General features: G+C 38.6%; 1 protein-coding gene across 1 annotated transcript in view; it reads right to left on the bottom strand.

The window, feature by feature from the left end:
- Positions 1 to 14,053, bottom strand: part of LOC126188249 (pyrroline-5-carboxylate reductase 3) — a 166,243-nt gene that overhangs the window by 52,755 nt on the left and 99,435 nt on the right. The window lies entirely within an intron of this gene.

Here is a 14,053-nt window from a genome sequence, read left to right as displayed (position 1 = left end):
TAATAATTCCAATCCCAAAGAAAGCAGATGTTGACAGATGTGAAAATTACCGAACTATCAGTTTAATAAGTCACAGCTGCAAAATACTAACGCGAATTCTTTACAGACGAATGGAAAAACTGGTAGAAGCTGACCTCGGGGAAGATCAGTTTGGATTCCGTAGAAATATGGGAACACGTGAGGCAATACTGACCCTACGAATTATTTTAGAAGCTAGATTAAGAAAAGGCAAACCTACATTTCTAGCATTTGTGGACTTAGAGAAAGCTTTTGACAATGTTGACTGGAATACTCTCTTTCAAATTCTGAAGGTGGCAGGGGTAAAATACAGGGAGCGAAAGGCTATTTACAATTTGTACAGAAACCAGATGGCAGTTATAAGAGTCGAGGGACATAAAAGGGAAGCAGTGGTTGGGAAGGGAGTGAGACAGGGTTGTAGCCTCTGCCCGATGTTGTTCAATCTGTATATTGAGCAAGCAGTAAAGGAAACAAAAGAAAAATTCGGAGACGGAATTAAAATCCATGGAGAAGAAATAAAAACTTTGAGGTTCGCCGATGACATTGTCATTCTGTCAGAGACAGCAAAGGACCTGGAAGAGCAGCTGAACAGAATGGACAGTGTCTTGAAAGGAGGATATAAGATGAACATCAACAAAAGCAAAACGAGGATAATGGAATGTAGTCGAATTAAGTCGGGTGACGCTGAGGGAATTAGATTAGGAAATGAGACACTTAAAGTAGTAAAGGAGTTTTGCTATTTGGGGAACAAAATAACTGATGATGTTCGAACTAGAGAGGATATAAAATGTAGACTGGCAATGGCAAGGAAAGCGTTTCTGAAGAAGAGAACTTTGTTAACATCGAGTATAGATTTAAGTGTCAGGAAGTCTTTTCTGAAAGTATTTCTATGGAGTGTAGCCATGTATGGAAGTGAAACATGGACGATAAATAGTTTGGACAGAAGAGAATAGAAGCTTTTGAAATGTGGTGCTACAGAAGAATGCTGAAGATTAGATTGGTAGATGGTTCAAATGGCTCTGAGCACTATGGGACTTAACATCGATGGTCATCAGTCCCCTAGAACTTAGAACTACTTAAACCTAACTAACCTAAGGACAGCACACAACACCCAGCCATCACGAGGCAGAGAAAATCCCTGACCCCGCCGGGAATCGAACCCGGGAACCCGGGCGTGGGAAGCGAGAACGCTACCGCACGACCACGAGATGCGGGCAGATTGGTAGATCACATAACTAATGACGAGGTACTGAATAGGATTGTGGAGAAGAGGAGTTTGTGGCACAACTTGACGAGAAGAAGGGATCGGTTGGTAGGACATGTTCTGAGGCATCAAGGGATCACAAATTTAGTATTGGAGGGCAGCGTGGAGGGTAAAAATCGTAGAGGGAGATCACGAGATGAATACACTAAGCAGATTCAGAAGAACATAGGCTGCAGTACGTACTGGGAGATGAAGAAACTTGAACAAGATAGAGTAGCATGGAGAGCTGCATCAAACCAGTCTCAGGACTGAAGACCACAACAACAACAACAAACAACATATGGGCTGTAGGAAATACATGGAAAGAGATAGACTCATGAAGCACTGAAAGAGACAAATGAAAGTGCTTTATCATGGAAAAACAGTCTGGTTGTTTTACAGTTCACAGTGCAGAACATCTGTGGTCTGTGGTTTTCATTGACAAATATGATGTTCTGCTAAGTTTTATCAGTATTACATTAGAGAACACATTCAGCTATAGAATATGGGGTTAAGCTAGTATAAACAGTTTCCTGTTAAAAGTATTTTATTGACTTCTTTATGTGCTTATCTTTTTGATGTCTTTTACTTACTTTCTCATACTTTTCCTGTCTTCTCATTTTCTCAATTCTTCCTTTAGTTTTAGTATAACAATTTATTTATTTTCTTCTCACTTTTTTATTCCCATTTTCCTTTCCATCTGTTGCCTGTGATTTCTTTTAGTTTCTATCTCCCATATTTCAGCTATTGACTTGTTCCTATCCATATTGTGTTTTGAATGTTACTTGTGTCTCCTTACCAGCTGCTGTCCTCTTATGAGATTTGGAGTATGTAACAAAATTTACATCCCTCTTACATTTACAAGTTTCTGTCTGTCAAGCTTCTTAATTCCCAATCTTTCAGAACTTATGAGTACAGCTGGGTGAATAATGGTGTCATATATCTTCATATTTGTTCTGTACACATCTGTAGTCTGAAATTATGTTCCTTGTCAGGAGTAACATTATGTCTGAGTCACAGATAGGCACAACAAAAACACTGTCACAAATAAAGTTTTCGGCCAGTGAGGCCTTCATCAACAACAGATGACTGACACACACACATACACACTCACACTCTCACGCCAACACAACTCACACACATCACTGCAGTCTCAAGCAACTGAAACCACACTGTGAGCAGTAGCATCAGTGCAGGATCAGGGTGGCAACTGGATGGGTGTAAGGAGGAGGCTAGGGCAGAAGTGCCACAGGTTAGACAGTGGGCAGGGGAGTGTTGGGGAGGGGGATAGAGCAAAAGGAGAGAAAAACCCTGTGTCAAAGACCTACTACACTTACCCTGCCATCCAAAACTCCCTCCCACCACCACCACACATAATCCAGAACCTAAACAGACCCATAACACAGTCATGAATCTTTCCTTCAGAAGCCTTAGCCCCACAGAAATATCAGTCCTTTCCAAAGGCCTCATCTTTTGCACCATTCCCAAATTTAATCATGCAGGACTTGTTAAAGACCTTCTCTCCTTCTCCCAGTCCCTACAGTGGAAACACTTTTTCGCCACCAATCCTACCAATCAGACTCAACCAAAGAGCAATGCTGAACCCTGCCTAATGCAGTTCACTCCTCAATCAAACCCTGATCCACCCCCACTGCCCTCAAATCACCCCCTGTTAACTTTCCAGAATTTCTTAACCTCGAACCATGCCTCATCATCATTCCCCAAATCCCTCAAGATGTAAACTAACCTTAAATCCACAGAAAGAACTGCAGTCCAAAGAACTGCAGTCTACCATCTAAAAACTGATCCCAGTCTTATAATCCTACCTGCAAAGGCTCCACCACTGTTGTTTTGCACTGCAAGGATTACCAGGCAGAAAAACTAAACCAGCTGTCAGATACTTCCACCTACAAAAATTGCCCATTTCAGAAATCCAGCAGGATCTCCAGTCACTTCTCAAATCCTTAGGCTCATCCCAGAACCTCTCCCTGGAGTCCGGCTCTCTGCTCACCCCTACCAATTGCCACACTCCTACCTTCTACATGCTTCCTGAAGTCCATAAAACCAACCATGCTGGACCCATTGAGACTGGTTACTGTGCTCCCACTGAGACAATCTCTGCTCTTGTAGACCAACACCTTCAACTTATTACCCAGAACCCATTCCTATATATAAGATACCATTTCCTCCATGACTCTCCAGAGTTACTGTCCCTTTACCACACTGTGCCCTGCTCATCACTATTGATGCCACCTCCCTTTACACTAACATTCCTAGTACCCATAGCCTTACCATTATTGAACACTACCTTTCCCAACACCCAATGGATTCCAAACCAACAACCACCATCCTAATCGCCATGACCAACTATATCCTCACTCACAATTACTTCTCCTTTGAAGGTATTACTTACAAACAAATCTGGGGTACGACTATGGGCACTCGCATGGCACCACCCTATGCCAACCTATTCATGGGCCATCTAGGGGAATCCTTTTGAAACACCCAGAATACTAAACTCCTCACCTGGTTCAGATTCACTGATGATATCTTTGCTATCTGGATCAAGAGTGAAGACTCTCTATCCACATTCCTCCAGAACCTCAATAACTTCTCCCCCATTTTGCTTCATCTGGTCCTATTCAACTCAACAAGCCACCTTCCTAGATGTTGAGCTCCAGCTCAAGGATGGCTACAGCAGTAGCCCCATCCATATCAAACCTACTAACCACCAGCAAAACAACTGCCACCTGTTCCATACCAAGAAGTCCCTTCTGTACAGCCTAGCCACCCATGGTTGTTGCATCTGCATTGATGAGTGGTCCCCCTCAAAATATATTGAGGGTCTCACTGAAGACTTCCCAACCTTGTACAAAAACAAATCTCCCATGCCTTATCATTCCAGTTTCCCACCACCTCCCGAAGTCCTACCGTCTACTCACAGATGAGCATTCCCCTTGTAACTCAGTACCACCCAGGACTGGAGCAACTGAATTACATTCTCCGCCATGGTGTCAATTTCCTCTCGTCCTGCCCACTACCTTTCCCACCCATCCCGCAGTGCTTCTCCACCGTCCACCGAATCTACATAATATATATTCATCCATCCCTACACAACCACTGTTACCAACCCCTTACTTCATGGCTCATATACCTGTAACAGGCCTAGATGCAAGACCTGTCCCATACATCCTCCCACCACCACCTATTCCAGTTTGATCACAAAATCACATATCCAATCAAAGGCAGGGCTACCTGTGAAACCAGTCATGTGATCTACAAGCTAAGCTGCAAGCACTGTCCCACATTTCATGTGGGCATGACAACCAAAAAGCTGTCCATCAGCTTGAATGGCCACTGACAAACAGTGGCCGAGAAACAAGTGGACCACTGTGTTGCTGAACATGCTGCCAAACATGACATCCTTCATTTCAATGACTGCTTCACAGCCTGTACCATATGGATCCTTCTCAACAAGACCAGCTTTTCTGAAATGGCTAGGTGGGAACTTTCCCTGAAACGCATCCTACATTCTCGTAACCCTCCTGGCCTCAACCTTTGTAAGTCACTGTCCTCACTCACCCAGTGACTTCCCTGTTCCCATTCCAGCACTACACAGTCCTCATTCCACCATCACACCCAGTCTTTTACTTCTCTCCCTTTCCTCTAGCCCCCGCCCTCCCCACATCTCCCCTTCCCTCCGACGAACCTGCAGTACTTCAGTGTCTGGCAACCCTACCCTATTGTCCCTCCACCTCCTGGCCCCAGCCTCCTCCTTACCCCCATCCAGTCACCACTCTCATTATGCTCCAGTCATGTGCGTGTGTGTGTGTGTGTGTGTGTGTGTGTGTTTTTCATCTATTTTTGACGAAGGCCTTACTGGCCAAAAGCTTTATTTGTGACAGTCTTTTTGTTGTGCCTATCCGGAACTCAGCCTCTCCATTATATGATGAATAGCAATCTTTTCATAATATTGTTACATTCCATCCTTCATTTTCCATTGTTTGATTTGTAACATTAAGTCTTACTGATTCTCTCTCTCTCTCTCTCTCTCTCTCTCTCTCTCTCTCTCTCTCTCTCTACCCCCACCACTTGCTTCTTTATTTATTTATTTACTTATTTATGCGATTGTTCATTAACTCATCTGTACGAGTAGTGTACTCCACCAAAATAAAGCACAACTGCATACAGTCTATATTACTCATTAATTTTTGACTACAAGCAAGAATACAGGTGTTGCTCACATGCCATACAGTTCAGACGTAGCTCTGTGTGTCTTCTTCCTCTTCCCCAAGAGAAAGAGCAAAAATTTGACACTGTAGAGTAGACTCAAGTGGAGTTGCAGAGCAGCTTAACAAAGAAATATTGGCAAGATGCATTTTTAAAGAGGCAGAAATGTTCAGATCAGTATATTCACTCCTAAAGAGACTACTAGGAAGGTGATGGGGCAAAATAAGAACTAGGTAAGATGTAATAATTTTAATTAATATGTTTAAGGGATATTCAGTTACCAACCCATACATCTATGCTACAAATATATCATTCTATACTACAAAAACCACCTTATGGTGGGTGCAGATGGCATTTTGTGTACCACTGTCACCTCTTCCCTTTTGTGTTCCAGTTGTGAGTGGCACACAAGAAGAATGATCACTTTTAATTCTCTGAATGAATTCAAATCTCTCTAATTTTAACTTCTTCATCTTTTGGTGGGAAAAACAGATGGAGAAGCAACATGTTGGTTTACTCATCTAGGAATGAACACCCTTGGAATCTTAACAATGAATCACACTATGATGCACATCTCTAAATATCAATGCCACTGGAGCTGGGCTTTTGTGCTTTCTAAATAAACCTGTGTTAAAATGAGCTTTTGTCCTAGCATCTTCTCTGTTTCCTCAGTCAATCCTCTCTGCTACTGGAGAGTAATGTTTGGGTCCTGGCTGAACTAGGGATACCTCCTTTCTGACTGACTACACTTCCTAAATATTCTTCCAATGAATCCAAGTCTTGCATCTGCCTTTCTTGTAATTAGTTTTATATGGTCATTCCACTTTGAACTGTTCTGTACACATAGCCTGAGACATTTAATGAAAATGACTTCTTCCAATGATGGCTTGGCAATCATGTAATTGTGCAATGATGGGTCTTCCCACCTATTTATATGCAACACGTTCTATTTGTTTATGTTGAGGATCTCTGCCAACCAGGCACCAAATGTGAATCCAGCACAGGCCTACTTGTAGTTTGTTATAAGCTTCTAGCACTGCATTTTGTCTGTATACTATGCATCATTTTTGAACAGTGTCATGGAATTTCTGACATTATCCACTCGTTCATTTGTATATATCGTGAACAGTATCCTATAACACTCCAATATGATACACTCAAAATTACTTTTACATCTTGTAAAGTAACTAGTCAGTGACCTTATTTTCTCCACAAACTGTAACAGACAATACATACAAATATTTGGAATACTCAATACATTTGGACTACCAGATAACCCAATACACAAAAATACTTCGGAAATCATATATTTTGGTTTTGGTTTCATTTGCTATGATTAAATAAATTATAGAATATTATTTCATTCAGGTTCAAATAAATTAAAGTACACAGTAAGAAAATATTTCAAAATGTGAAAAGAATAAGCAGCTTTCACTCAGTTAATACTCGACAGAAATCAAACCTCTATTTGAATTGGACTTCCTTAACTCTTGCGCAGAAAGGTGTGCAGTATACTGCTGCATCCATTTTCAATAAGCTACCACTTGAATTCAAAAATCTTAGCAGTAATCCACGCACTTTCAAATTGAAACTGAAGAGTTTCCTTATGGGTCACTCCTTCTATTCTGTCAAGGAGTTCCTTGAAAAATTTAGCTGATTCTTGTTGTATTGTTGATTTCATTTACTTAAACTTATGGACTGACTTTTTTCAGGTTCATAAACACTTATTTTTATCTGTTATTACTTTTATGTTGTAATTTCATGTACTTACACGTTCCATGACCTTGGAGATTTGCTCCTCAATTTAGTCCTACGGAACTTGACAAGTAAATAAATAAATGTGTTCACTGTAATTTTGAAAGAAACTGTTGAAATGACTAAATCTAATTTTATTGCTATTTAAATAAGCATTATATTTTAATTTGGAGAACTTCTGCAATGTAAATGTCATAATTTTATTGATATAAAGTGTATCTTTCTATGTAAACAACTGGTATGTAACTATATTGCCTTTGAGTTATGATGTAACATGAGTGTTGTTGGTTGCTTTGTATCAGAGTTAGTTGTCTATTGACATAAATGAATGCCAGTCAACAATCTGGACTCCGTTTTGTTCTTTTGTAAGAAGTAGCATGTTCTTATTTTACTTGTGAATTATGACTGCAAATGGATGTGTGTGAAACATCTATAACTTTTAATCCAAATATTAACATGAAACACAGGAAAGAAACCTTTTTATCCTACTGTAACAACAGTAAGTAATTACATCTATTAGACCACTGAGCCTGCATGAAGAAGAAGAAAATACAACAAATTATGACGGAAAAGTTAAGTAGATCTTAACAGACTTGACAGTTATCAGCCCACTCATATTTAAATACTAGTGTCCTCCCTTTTATCTTCCAGGTGTTAACAATAATGGGGAATTGAAGAACAAACCAACTCATTGCTCAAATGATGTTTCTGACTCCCTTTTTATAAAGTAATAAACTTTAATAGCAGTAAAGGTAGAAATCATTAGAATTATGGGCATCAGCTGGGATTGTAATAAAATACTGTGTACATCATTATTTTAACTTTTGCAGGAAATAATCAAAAATATATATTGTGGAGCTGAAAAATGTGATTCCAAAGGACATGTACCCAATATTAAAGGGACTGGCATTGTTGGCAGCAGCAGATGGATGTATCAGGTTAAGAACAAAGTTATTTCTTTTATAGAAAAGATTAGTTTCTTTATTGTATTTTGCATGTGACAAAAAGAAGTTTAGCCAAAACGACAATCATAGGGCAAAAATTAGAACCTATAGCAGAGAGCAGTCTTACTTATATTTTCAAAAATTGGTCGTTTTCATTTATATATTAGTCTACATAAAAATGAACATTCACAAAAATTTAAACACTCAAACTCAAAGTTTAAAATCTGGGTCAGTGTGTAAAAACATTACATATGAGATTTAGAAACTTGAGAAGAAAACTGGGAGTGTAGCAACAAAACTTTTGGCTATAGAAGCAAAAATGGGAGAAATAGAATTTAGTCTGAGTAGTGACATCAAACAAATAAAAAAAAAAATAAGTACCCACATAGGAAAAAATCAAATTGCTTTCCAAAGTGTCAACACAGGAATAAAAAATGTTGATGAGAATCTGAAAACCTGCATTTCTAATGTTAAAACAAATGTTGAAACAAAATTAGCAGCCACTAAAAGTAATCTTTACGAAAAAGTGAAAGTAAATTATAGGAAGCCCAAGTTGGAATACTGACATAGTATTATGAAAAGGATAGATTGCTACTCACCATAAAGGTGCAGACAGGCATAATGAAAAGATTGTAATATGCTGAGCTTTCAGCCAAAATCATTTTTTATTTTTTTAAAGTCATATATTCACACAAGTGCTTATCATTCAGCCAAAATCATTTTTTTTTTTTTTAAGTCATATATTCACACAAGCAGGCACATCTCACACACATGTGTTCAAGAAACAGATGCAGTGTGTAGTAAGAGTAGTGCCACACAAATTACGAAGGGTAAAAAAAAGGGGTGGATGGATGCTGGAAGCAGATTAATCAAGAAATTATTTGGGACAGCAGATGAAAATGATTTAATTGAGTTGAACAAGACAGAAGAAGCTGCAAGAGAACTGGAAGGAGGGAATGGGCTACTGTAGAGAGGCATTCCATGTGGATTGTTATTTAACAACTAAATAGAGAGGTAAAGGAATGCACCAGAGAGCATTAGCTAATACTTTAAGCCACAATTTACAGGCAGTTTAAACACAGATCCATGAATAATGCTAACAAGACTGTTGCAGTCACTAGCAGATAGTATCGGGCTGAAAGAGTGGAGTTAACAAGCTAACAAAAGGCTGTTTATCAAACACTAAATGGGCAAATGAGTTGAGTGCTGTTGTCACCTGAACAGTATCTGAAAGGTGTGGTGAGAATTACCACCAGAACTGCAGGTAGTAGAGAGCCCAACAGCCAGAACCTGAATTTCTGCTAGCATGAAGCAACAGTGGAAGTATACAAAGGATAATGCACTGTTGCAGATGTCACTAAAGGTACCAGCAGTGGACAAACACATACTGGTAAGGTGTTACACAGTGCAGACCTTTCCAGTAAGGCTAGAATCGGTGGGGAAGTATGTGCAAATAAAAGATGGTGTGTTACTGATAGAGGAAGCTGGGGATCAGCAAGGCAGTAATAACTGAGGGTGAGCTACAACAAAAACAACTTAGGGTGGTCACCATATGTCCTACTCATGAAATCCAGATAGGAGGTGGCACATGCACCATGCTATTGTTCAGTTGCAAGGCAGAAGGTCAACCTTGCTGAAAGCAGGTGTTGGAACTGAAGCTGCACTTACAGTGAGTGAGTCTACATTGGGTGTACTCAATGTATGATGATATAGTAGTGATGGCAAGTTACTGTGAACAAGGAAAGCCATGGGAGTTGCTTAGAGTTGAGAGGCAGTTGGTTGTTGATTAATGGATCCATGTGTGATACTATGAGACCAATGTTTCATTTACCAGATACAATGAACAGAGTGACTCTTCTAAATATAACACAACTGCAGCTATATTGGCCAGACAAGCATTTGGAGATGTTGCCTAAACAAAACATTATTGGTATTGGGACAATTTTGCCACTTTTTTCTTCTGCCTGTTTTGTTACCTCATAACGCAAAAATCATTTTTGAAACCATCATAAAATGTGAGTCTCAAGCTCTAGTTTCTTAATACTTGAACAGATGAGAATTCATTATGTGTTTATACATTAAAAAATGAAAACCACATTTGGCAAAGTTACCTGATAACTTTGTCAACTGTGTTATAGTCAGTGAAAATCACAAAAAAAATTGAAACAGTATATAAATTAGTATTAAACATTTTAATGCAAAGACAGTTACCAGAAAGGTACACACAAAAATGAAAATCCTCAAACTTAGAAGTAGAAAGAAAAGTTTGTCTCAGTTCTGACTGTATGGAAGATTAATTATGTGCACAAATCTTTTACATTCAGGGAAGCTGCACCTGGCACATTCGGGAAGTAAAAATTTTTTGCCCTGTCTGTTGTACAGATACAACACCTCAAACTCCCTGTCTTTGTAGAACTGAATAAGTTTACTAAGAAAATGTCTGCCACTTTTTTTCAAGAATTTTACCTAAACAGATATTACTGGCTTTAGTTGTGTAAGATCCCAGGTTGTTCTGGCATTCATTTTGTTATGTTTACAAATTGTTGAATTTTGATCCTTCTCACAGCAAAAAGTGAGATGAACAGGACTGACTGATTCCTGAATAAGTTCTTTCATAGCTTTTGCATCTTGTTTAGATTAAGAGTTATTTGTGTCATATATATTTATATAAAAAGTACAGTCAGAATCATTGCTGTTGTGATGGCTGTTCCTCCCAGTGCTCTTTCTTGGCTGTTGCTGTCTATGTTCTTCTTACTACTAGACCCCTCAATTTTATCCATTACAGAGATATCTGTAAGAGACTGGTGGTTCATCAAGTCTAATTCATCAACAGGTTCTTATGGGGCCATATCAGTTCTCCTTCTTCTCCCCTTCTCCCATTCTCTGACCATGACTCCGTATCTCTAAATTATGCAAGTAAAATTCCCATCAATAGGAGCAATGCAAACAGACCTGTCCCAACAGTTGTGATTACCAGACCTGTAACTGAGGATAAAATTAACACATTTCGTAATTCCCTTGCTGACAGAGACTGGTTTGGCCATTGTAGTGTCGATCGACATTACACTTCAAGTAATGACCTGCCAGCCAAAATAATATTTGATAGATTTTTTAATGCATTCTTGACCCTATTTAACTATAGTATTCCCATAAAGAAAATCAAAATAATGGACAGCAGCCACAAATCCAGATCTCAAAACAGACAAAATATATGGTACACTAAACAGCTGACAGATCTAAAGAAACAAGGTTTGTTACTGTACAACATATACAATAGTATGAAGTCTGACTGTGCCAAATCAGCCTATGTGGAATGCAGGAATGAATACAAAAAAGCCATCCTGCAAGCCAAAAAAACCTACAATGCCAACAGCATACATAATTCCATCAATAAATGCAAAACCGCTTGGAAAGTAATTAACAGTGCTGCCAGAGATACTAAAAAAGACAAAATTAATATCCCACCACAAACACTCAATGAGTTTTTTATTAATTCAGTGAAAGAAATAGGAGACGCAATTATCAAACCAGACATTAGTCCATCAGAGTTACTCTCCCAAAATTGGGGTAGACAGTCACCAAATACAAGCATGGTAACCTTCTCCGAAGTAACGCCTAGATATGTACAAGGGGTCATAAAACAACTGAAATCATCTGATAGCTTAGATATATATGGCATATCATGCAACCTGCTAAAAAAAGTGTGTGATTGCATTCTGTACCCTTTAACCCATTGCATAAACAAGTGCTTACTTGAGGGATATTTTCCTGATGAGTTAAAACTGTCTAGGGTCGTCCCAGTATACAAAAAGGGAGATAAAGACTCTCCATCTAGCTACAGGCCTATTTCAATAGTACCCGCATTCTCCAAGGTAATAGAATGCATCATGTACCAACAATTATCATCTCACTTTGAGAACCTAGGAATAATTAATGCTACACAATACGGGTTTAGGAAGAATCTGTCGACCATTGATGCAATCAACACGGTAGTCAGTTACATCCTCAAAGTTTTTGAGAACAAAGGCTTTGCTCAGGTCTCATTCTGTGACCTAAGCAAGGCCTTCGACTGTGTTGAGCACATGCCACTACTAGAGAAACTAGAATTCTACGGCATCAAAGAAAACAGTCTCAGACTATTAAAAGCTTATCTCAACAACCGTAAAGAGGTAGTTTGTGTTGGTAAGGAAATGTCAAACATAGAAAATGTTAAAGTAGGTGTGCCTCAGGGATCTGTACTGGGGCCCTTCCTGTTTCTGATAATGATCAATGACCTCCCCTCGTTTATTAGATCCACCACTGTATTGTATGCAGATGATACGACTTTTCTCCATAGCAGTAACAATCTTAATGACCTTAAAACCTGTGCTGAAAATACACTCACTCATGCAGCATATTGGTTCAGAGCAAATGGTTTCCTGCTAAATGAAAATAAAACTCAGCAGATAATCTTCACTCTAAGAGAAAAGCCACTATCTGATGACCCTAGTTCTGTTAAATTCCTGGGAGTTTATTTAGACGAAAAGTTAACCTGGAGCCAACATGTAAACTATATTAGTAGTAAACTATCTAGAGTAATTTATTTATTAAGACAACTCAGAAATTGTGTACCTGAAACATACATCAGATCATCTTATTTTGCATTTTTCCAGAGTATAATATCCTATGGCATTATCTTGTGGGGTAACTGTAGTCATATACATGACATCCTATTATTGCAGAAGAAAGCCATTAGGATAATTACAAATTCTTCACATAAGGCTCACTGCAAACCCTTATTTACTAAACAAAAAATTATGACTGTAATAAACCTCTATATATACAATGTCCTAATCTTTACGAAGAAGAACCTACAAGATGTGAAACGTAGAGAAAATGTACATTGTTACAACACAAGAAGCATCAAACACATATACACGCCTTACCACAGACTATCAAAATCAATAAATAGCTATGAAGTCACAGGACACAAGCTATTTAATAAGCTGCCACATGCCTTACAGGATCTTCCTGAACATACATTCAAAGAAAGACTGCATGAATGGTTTATTGCCCACCCGTTCTATGATATCAATGAATTCTTCAACTGTAAAATGCAGTAATCCAACAGATGACCCACTGTACATTTATTGTAATATAAGCTAAAATATTTCAGTAGTCAATACCTTATCACACTGTATTATAAATTGTAACTTCATTTGACGTTGTCAATTGCTGTAATGGCCTAAAGACAATAAAATCTTTATTATTATTATTATTATTATTATTATTATTATGTAACTATGATTCCCACAACAGGCTTCAAGGTAGCTCATAAGTGAATCACAAATTCTAGTAGGTGTGCCACTACCATCAGCCCTCACTGTATCTGGGATTCTAGAATAAACTTCTTCAGGATTTAGTGTCACAGTATTAGATTTCTTGAACATTGATAAGATGTTCAATTTAATTTTCTCTCCTTCATCCAAAGCAATGAGGCCATATTTTGTTGCTTTTGGTCCTCCTATAATTCATGTTTTCCTTGACAATATAATGAAAAGGATAGTCGCTACTCACCATATAGAGTAGATGCTGAGTCACAGAAAGGTACAACAAAGAGACTGTCAGAAAGTCAGCTTTCAACCAACAAGGCCTTTGTCAAAAATAGGTGACATACATTCACACACACTCATGCAAACACAACCCACACACACATGACCACAGCCTCTGGCTGCTGGAACCAGTCCATTGTTTGTTTCCCTTAACTAGTTTGAACAAAAAACCATGAAACGAGCATGCCAAAACTGCAAACACGAAAGAAATACTTGCTTTGGTAGAATTTATAACTGTTCCTGGATACTAGCATCCTCTACAAAATATCATT

The sequence above is a fragment of the Schistocerca cancellata genome, chromosome 5 (genome assembly GCF_023864275.1).
Source record: "Schistocerca cancellata isolate TAMUIC-IGC-003103 chromosome 5, iqSchCanc2.1, whole genome shotgun sequence".
In the NCBI taxonomy this organism is placed as follows: Eukaryota; Metazoa; Arthropoda; class Insecta; order Orthoptera; family Acrididae; genus Schistocerca; species Schistocerca cancellata.
The sequence above is the reverse complement of the archived record's forward strand: the minus strand, read 5'-3'. Positions and strand labels throughout refer to the sequence as shown.